Here is a 7,549-nt window from a genome sequence, read left to right on the forward strand (position 1 = left end):
TATTAAGTTTGTATATAGAACCTTTTTTTTTTTTTTGGAGAGTTTCAACTAGTATAAATTTATTATCTTTGCCCTTAGGGAAAAGACACTCCATGAGGTTCTAACTATATAAGATACATCTGTTGCTGGTTGTACACTACGTATAGTATTAGACATTTATTATGATTTTCTTAACATGGATTATACACATTTCCCACTCCATCATTCTTTCGGCCTTATCCGTCCAGTTTGTTCATATCAAACACTATAAATCCCCACCTTTCTTTCTTTTGATACATTACAAAATACAATGGCATCAACTTTCATTCAAATCTCTCTCTCTTTTCTCTTGCTTCTTCTCACTTCACCATTCTCATGTGCAACATATGCAAACAACCACCTTCACTTCTCCCAAAAACAGCAAGCAGAAAAGCTCATAAAAAGCCTCAACTTATTCCCTAAAGACTCCATTAACATTGCCACCCATGACCCTTCATTTGTTGCCCCAAAGATGGTAGAGAAATCATTTAGTTTTCCTTCTCTGAATTATTCTGGCCTTTCAGTTGAAGATCTTGGTCACCATGCTGGTTACTGTAGTCTTCCACATTCCAAAGTAGCAAGGTAGGCCTTAAAATGTTGACCATATAAATCAATTCCTTGGCTTTTAATTGGTTTGATTGTTATTATACTGCGATTTGTATTTTTTTCAATGATTTCGTAGGGTTATTTACGTGTTTAATATATGTAGGTTGTTTTATTTGTTCTTCGAATCAAGGAACAACAAGAAAGACCCTGTTGTCATATGGTTAACTGGAGGGCCAGGGTGTGGCAGTGAACTGGCACTGTTCTATGAAAATGGTCCTTTCCACATTGCAAGCAACTTGTCTCTAGTGTGGAATGACTATGGCTGGGACATGGTATACATTGACCATATAATTCATTAAGCTAGAAAATCAGCTAGTATTTTCTATTGCAGCGTAAAATAGTATCTGCATTTTGCGTAATCTCCTTACAAGTTACAAGAATCTCTTAGATTCATACCCTGAAATGTTCCTTGATAGATTTTCGAAGTAAACAACAATATTATTGAAATGTTTTTTAAGAATTCAGGCCATAGTGGGAGGAAAAAAAAGAAAGAAATGATCTCTAACTCTAAAGTATTAAGTACCTAACACTATTATTTTAGTTAAAACAAATTCCAAGCAACAAAAGGATAGAAAAAAAGTTTACCTCCAAACAAATTAGGGGAAAGCATGATAATTGATAAAATCATACATGTATACTCTTTGTTACATGACTTAATTAATGAGTCATATGACTTATTTAAATAATATACGTGATTAGCTTTATGAGTCAACATGTACTATGATGAAGAAAAACTGCCCCAAAAGGATTATTCTAAAAAAAAAACATTGAATCATTCCTCTTTTAAAAAAGAAATTATAGGCCAATTATGTGTGTGTGTGTGTGTGTGTGTGTGTGTTGGGGGGGGGGGGGGGGAGAGAGAGGTATCCGAAGACCCATGTTGATGCTGGGTTTATATCTAAAACAATTAATTTTAAAGAGATGGGTTTATAGAACCAACAGTTGGGTCTAAGTTAGTATTTCCCAACAGAGAATTAAAGATATAGTACCATAGAACCAATAGTTAAGTCTAAGTCAATATTTCCCCAAAGAGAATTGAAGATATAGAGGTTGTTTGATACATAATTTTAAACACATGGTTTTAGTTTTTAAATAACATTATACACATTTTCACACACACACATATTTCCAAAAAAATTGAAAACATGTGTTTAAAACACACATACCAAACGGGCCCATAGTACCATAAGTAAAATTTGTAAAATATGTTAAGACTTGGATCTTATTTCTTCTTCCTCAGAATTACCCCAAGGAATGTTTACACTTAGATGAAAATATAGGATTAGGATATTCTCATTCTCAATACTAAAAGTGTTCTCTTTTTTTTTCCCCATCTCTCTCTATCTTTCTGTTCTTGACAGGGTCGACTGAATGGTGGAGCAAGAGATGCGGTTGCCTAAGGCCCCAAGTAAAAAAAAAAGGCCCCCAAATTTTAACCAACAGGGTTATTTATAATCAATAAATAAAATAATATTTTTTTTACCATATGAAAAACAAATAAAAAATAGAGAAAAATGTAACGTCCACAATATTTTTCACAACACTTTTACAACTAATGCTAAGTAACAGGTTGTTACAACCTATTATTGATGGGAAAAAAATAATTATAGTGATATTTTCAAATAGAAAACAAAAAGCAACTTAAAACCTAGGATTTGTTGTAAAAAATATTGTGAATATTGCACTTCTAAAAAAAAAAAAAATAATAATAAGAGTTTAGTTAGCAAACTTTTACTAGTTTTCATCTAAGTCTACCATTAACATCACTATTTTACTTACTACTATCAATCTGCCACACCAACAAATATGAAAAATTTTGTCAAATTTTTTCTGTCTATAATTTTTTTTTTTTTTTTAAATTCTACGTAGTTCATGTTAATTAGTAGTAATTTTGTATCTAAAACAAGATAATCAATTTTTGCCTTAGGCCCCCAAATGCATCAAGCCGCCCTTGGTTCTCGATCCCTGTACATGGAAGATCTCTTCCTATTGATAGTTGTAATGAGTCGATCATGGCCGTCCACCTAGGGGTGGACGCATTCTTCATGTAAGATACTTGTCTCATCCTTCTCCTCCCCTTCTTTTGAGGTTGTGATGAGCAAGTAATAAGCTGTTATGACACTTGAACCATTAATGTAGTATGCTTAGTTGTTGCAAAGCATTTAATATGGAGGGGATGGTCGCTTTATCAGGAAGCTTCCTCTGATTCTTATTCAGGCTAGTTACTATTACCTTTCTTGGACCAACATGATGACTTGGTACAACTGCTCTTCAACCTCGTTGGTCTATTCTTCCCTCGATTGCCTCCTCAAACCAACTGCGTCTTCAGATGATCTTTTCCCTCTATCTATCTCAGACCACATAACCCATTTGAACATCTGGTTGGACCCTTTTAGATTCCGACCTAGGCCCAACTTGCTCTAAATCTCCTTGGCCCTGACAAGAAAAAATAATATATATATATATATATATATATGAGATGGGTTCAAGTTACACCTGGTGTAACTCTTGTAAAATTACACATTTTTTACACCGTAGATTTCTAAAAGATCTAACGGTTAAAAAAGACACCATTAAATGCTATTACTTTCCACCTTATTATCTAATTAATATTAGCATTCTCTCTCTCCTTATTTATTGTTTTCCACTAAATTATATTTTCTTCAACAAAATCTAACAAATATATATATATGCTTTCCACCAAATAATATATGTAGCAATATATGCTACGTTAAAAATTTTTTTACTCTCTCTTTCAAATCTCTTGAAATGTATTTAAAATTGTTCGAAATGGCAAAGCACAAACAAAACTCAGCCAAGTTTCCTTGCATGACTTGGCTAGCTTAAATAATAAATATAGTGAAAATGGGAAACCAATTTTCTTTTTCTTTTTTCCCCCAAACCCCACTACGAAGAAAGATAATCATTTCTTAAGATATTCATATCCACTACGAATAATAAATAAATAAATAAATAAATATATATATATATATATATTATATGCTTTCCACCAAATAATATATATATGTTACGTTAAACATTTTCAAACTTCCAAAGTTCCAACCTGTTTCAAGTAAATAAATTTCATTAAACTTTTCAATAAAATTAGGCTAGAAATTTCGGGTAATTATTATTATTTTTTTCCTCTCTCTTTCGAATCTCCTGAAATGTATTTAAAATTGTTCCAAATGGCAAAGCACAAATTGGAACTTTCCATAAAACTCAATCACTTGAAACAAATTGGAACCTGGAAGTTTCAAATATTTAACATAGCATATGTATTTTGTTCCGAGTTGCATATGGATATGATATCTTAAGAAATGATTATCTTTCTTCGTAGTGGGGTTTGGGGGAAAAAAGAAAAGAAAATTGGTTTCCCATTTTCACTATATTTATTATTTAAGCTAGCCAAGTCGTGCAAGGAAACTTGGCTGAGTTTTGTTTGTGCTTTGCCATTTGGAACAATTTTAAATACATTTCAAGAGATTTGGAAGAGAGAGTAAAAAAAGTTTTAACGTAGCATATATTGCTACATATATTATTTGGTGGAAAGCATATATATATATATATATATATATATATATTTGTTAGATTGTGTTGAAGAAAATATAATTTAGTGGAAAACAATAAATAAGGAGAGAGAGAATGCTAGTATTAATTAGATAATAAGGTGGAAGGTAATAGCATTTAATGGTGTCTTTTTTAACCGTTAGATCTTTTAGAAATTTACGGTGTAAAAAAGGTGTAACTTGAACCCATCTATATATATATATATATATATATATATAAAGGAGAGAGGATCACATGCGAATTAGCCTAGGTAGAGGCCATTAGCAATTGCTAGTTGATATCAGAACTATGATAAAAATAATGAATATGCTGAAAAAAATTTGTCCTTTTATTCAACAGAGTTTTTTTTTTTTTGAGAAAGAAGACTACTATCTTATTGAAAACAGATCAGCCAGGATCAGCTTTTATTCAACAGAGTTGATTGTGAAGCTTCTTAATGATCTTTTATTTGGGCAGACAATAAAATCAATTACTTCATAGCATATTAAAACATTAAATTTCAATTGTTTGGTAGTTTCCATCAGAGACACTTAGAGTTCAAATCCTCTCTCCCCTATTGTAACTATCAAAATATCGAGGAGGAAAAAAAAAAAAACCCTTAAAATTTCATGGTAGTAACATCTATACAGTCAACTTTGTACATGGCAGAACGTTGTGTTAAACCTTTCATGATTTACAAACTTTTCAAGCTACACGATATCCTTTTACCACCTACTAATCAATAAAACTTTTACTGTGTTTTGTCAGGAATCAAACATTTTGTACGTGGACCAACCTGTTGGAACGGGATTCAGTTACGCTACTGATGAGAGTGATATCTGCCATGATGAAGAAGATGTTAGCAATGACTTGTATGACTTTTTGCAGGTATGTTTTCTTTCCCATGTGTATTTGTGTGTTTCCATGAACAAAGAAATAGGAATCATGCATTCTTGCTTGGTTACATGTGATTGGAATTTGTCAGGATAGGATTCTGAGGTTAAGATTCACAAACTTTTCTTAATTATTTCAGGCATTTTTCAAGGAGCATCCTCAATTTGCTATAAATGACTTCTACATAACTGGAGAATCATATGCTGGGCACTACATTCCAGCATTTGCTACTCGGATTCACCAAGGAAACAAAGCAAAGGAAGCAATTCATATAAAGTTGAAGGTAGCTCTCAGATTTAACCAGTGTTAGTTGCTATAGTCCCACTTTATCAGATATTTAATTAACTTATATGCTACAACAGGGATTTGCTATTGGAAATGGGCTAACCAATCCTGAAATCCAGTACAAAGCATACACTGACTATGCACTGGAAATGAATTTAATTAATTATACTGATTACAAAAGTATTAACTTGAACATTCCACAATGTGAAAAGGAAGCAAAAAAGTGTGGTAATTTTTCTAATTCTTAATTTCAAATTACTTCTCATTCTTATTAATTGCCTTATCAATATAACATCATATGACTCTCAAAGATTATTGATTTCTGTAACTTTCAAGACCTAAGAGCAGATTGAATTAGTTCAACTGTCCATTGATCAATCATATGGAAATGTATTGTCAGGCACTGATGGTGGAAATGCTTGCAATACTTCATATTACACTTGCAATGCAATATTCGATCAGATTGTAACACTGAACCCTGGTATAAATGTAAGAAATTAAAACAACTTTTGTAGTTACGAAAGCATTACATTGTGAAGAAAAAAGGCATTTTCAACTTTGATGAAAAACTTGTTATAAATTTGATTTGTAGTACTATGACATTAGAAAGAAATGCAATGGAGACCTGTGTTATGATTTATCGAACATTGAGACATTCCTGAACAAGGAGTCAGTTAGGGATGCGCTAGGTGTTGGGGACAGAATTCGTTTCATGTAGTAGTGATGTATATGATGCCATGCAGACTGACTGGATGAGGAATCTTGAAGTAGGTATTCCTGCTCTTCTAGAGGATGGAATCAAGGTGCTTGTGTATGCTGGGGAGTATGACCTCATATGCAATTGGCTGGGTAAGCCTATTTGGCTCAACAGAAGTTGGAACTTGAAATAAACACCTCAAAGAATGTAGAGTTTGTTTTTCTTAGTATATCTTATTGATTTCTTTCTCTCTCGGCAGGGAATTCAAGGTGGGTTGAAGCCATGGAATGGTCAGGACAGAGACAGTATGGGGCATCCCCAACTGTTCCATTTGTAGTTGATGATGCAGTAGCAGGATTGCTAAAGAGCCATGGGCCTCTCAATTTCCTCAAGGTCTCTCTCTCTCTCTCTCTCTCTCTCTCTCTCCCTCTCTGTGAGACTGTGTCCTGATTTGCCAAACTTGGTTCCATGTCACAACACATAGGTCCATGATGCTGGTCATTTGGTTCCAGCGGATCAGCCTAACGTTTCACTACAGATGCTGAGAAGGTGGATGAAAGGGAAATTGACCTAGTCTGAGGCAAAAGATAGGGATTCTCCCTAGTAATGTGAGAAAAGACGGGAAAAAATAAAGTTTTAAAAAGTTATAAATAAAAGCTAAAAGCTTATGCCAAACTCATCCTAAGTCTTTCTTTTTTGGTTCTCTCCTTGATTAGAGTCTAGTTACGCCCTCTTGTTCTTGTTTATCTCTACCCAATCTTATTGATCATTGTAATTTGGATTCTTGATTTATGCTGCTGTAACACGTTTCCAATGTACTTGGTTGGCTTTTTTCTTAAAAAATATTCTTACACTGCATATAAAATTTATAAATTAAAATAAAATAAAAAATGAACCTAGCATTCTCTTTCTGAGCATGTACCTATATTTATGGATTTCAGGAATGGTGTCTGGGTAGGACTAGTTATGATATGTTTGTCCTCCCGTGACTTCAAGGTTTTTGTTTTCAACTCCTCAAAATATTTTATTGCTAGAATGGAGCATAAAGATTATTTTACACATATGAATGTTCAGTGAATACACATTTACCATCATATGCTATAAATAATACATTAATTTGTGCTATAGATACTGTCATATTCATAGTTATGAGTTATGATATAATGGGCGCAGTTTGCACAACATTGATAACGATTGTTTGATTTGTGAGATCATTACGAGGCTATAAAATAAGAGCTTGGAAATTCTTGTGTTATTGGAAGACACAGAGAGTCTGTAACATTATAGCTGAAGTTCAGTCACAATTGATCAAAATTATAAGAAAAATAATAGATAATGCAAAGAGAAAGCCCTTGATTGCAGATCGGTATTTTGAACAAAAAACGTTGCAACCGAAACAACAAGCACCCAAAATTTTCAAAACCCAAAGAATACAAAACCAGAAATTTAACGCAATTAAAACAAACCCAGAAAATTAACACAAAACATTGGTCACAATAA

The 7,549-nt window shown here is 32.9% G+C and overlaps 1 pseudogene; it reads left to right on the forward strand.

The window, feature by feature from the left end:
* Nucleotides 1-289: 289 nt before the first annotated feature.
* Nucleotides 290-6,623, forward strand: LOC115980693 (annotated as a pseudogene).
* The last annotated feature ends 926 nt before the right edge of the window (nt 6,624-7,549 follow it).

This window comes from Quercus lobata, chromosome 1 (genome assembly GCF_001633185.2).
Source record: "Quercus lobata isolate SW786 chromosome 1, ValleyOak3.0 Primary Assembly, whole genome shotgun sequence".
Taxonomy (NCBI): domain Eukaryota; kingdom Viridiplantae; phylum Streptophyta; class Magnoliopsida; order Fagales; family Fagaceae; genus Quercus; species Quercus lobata.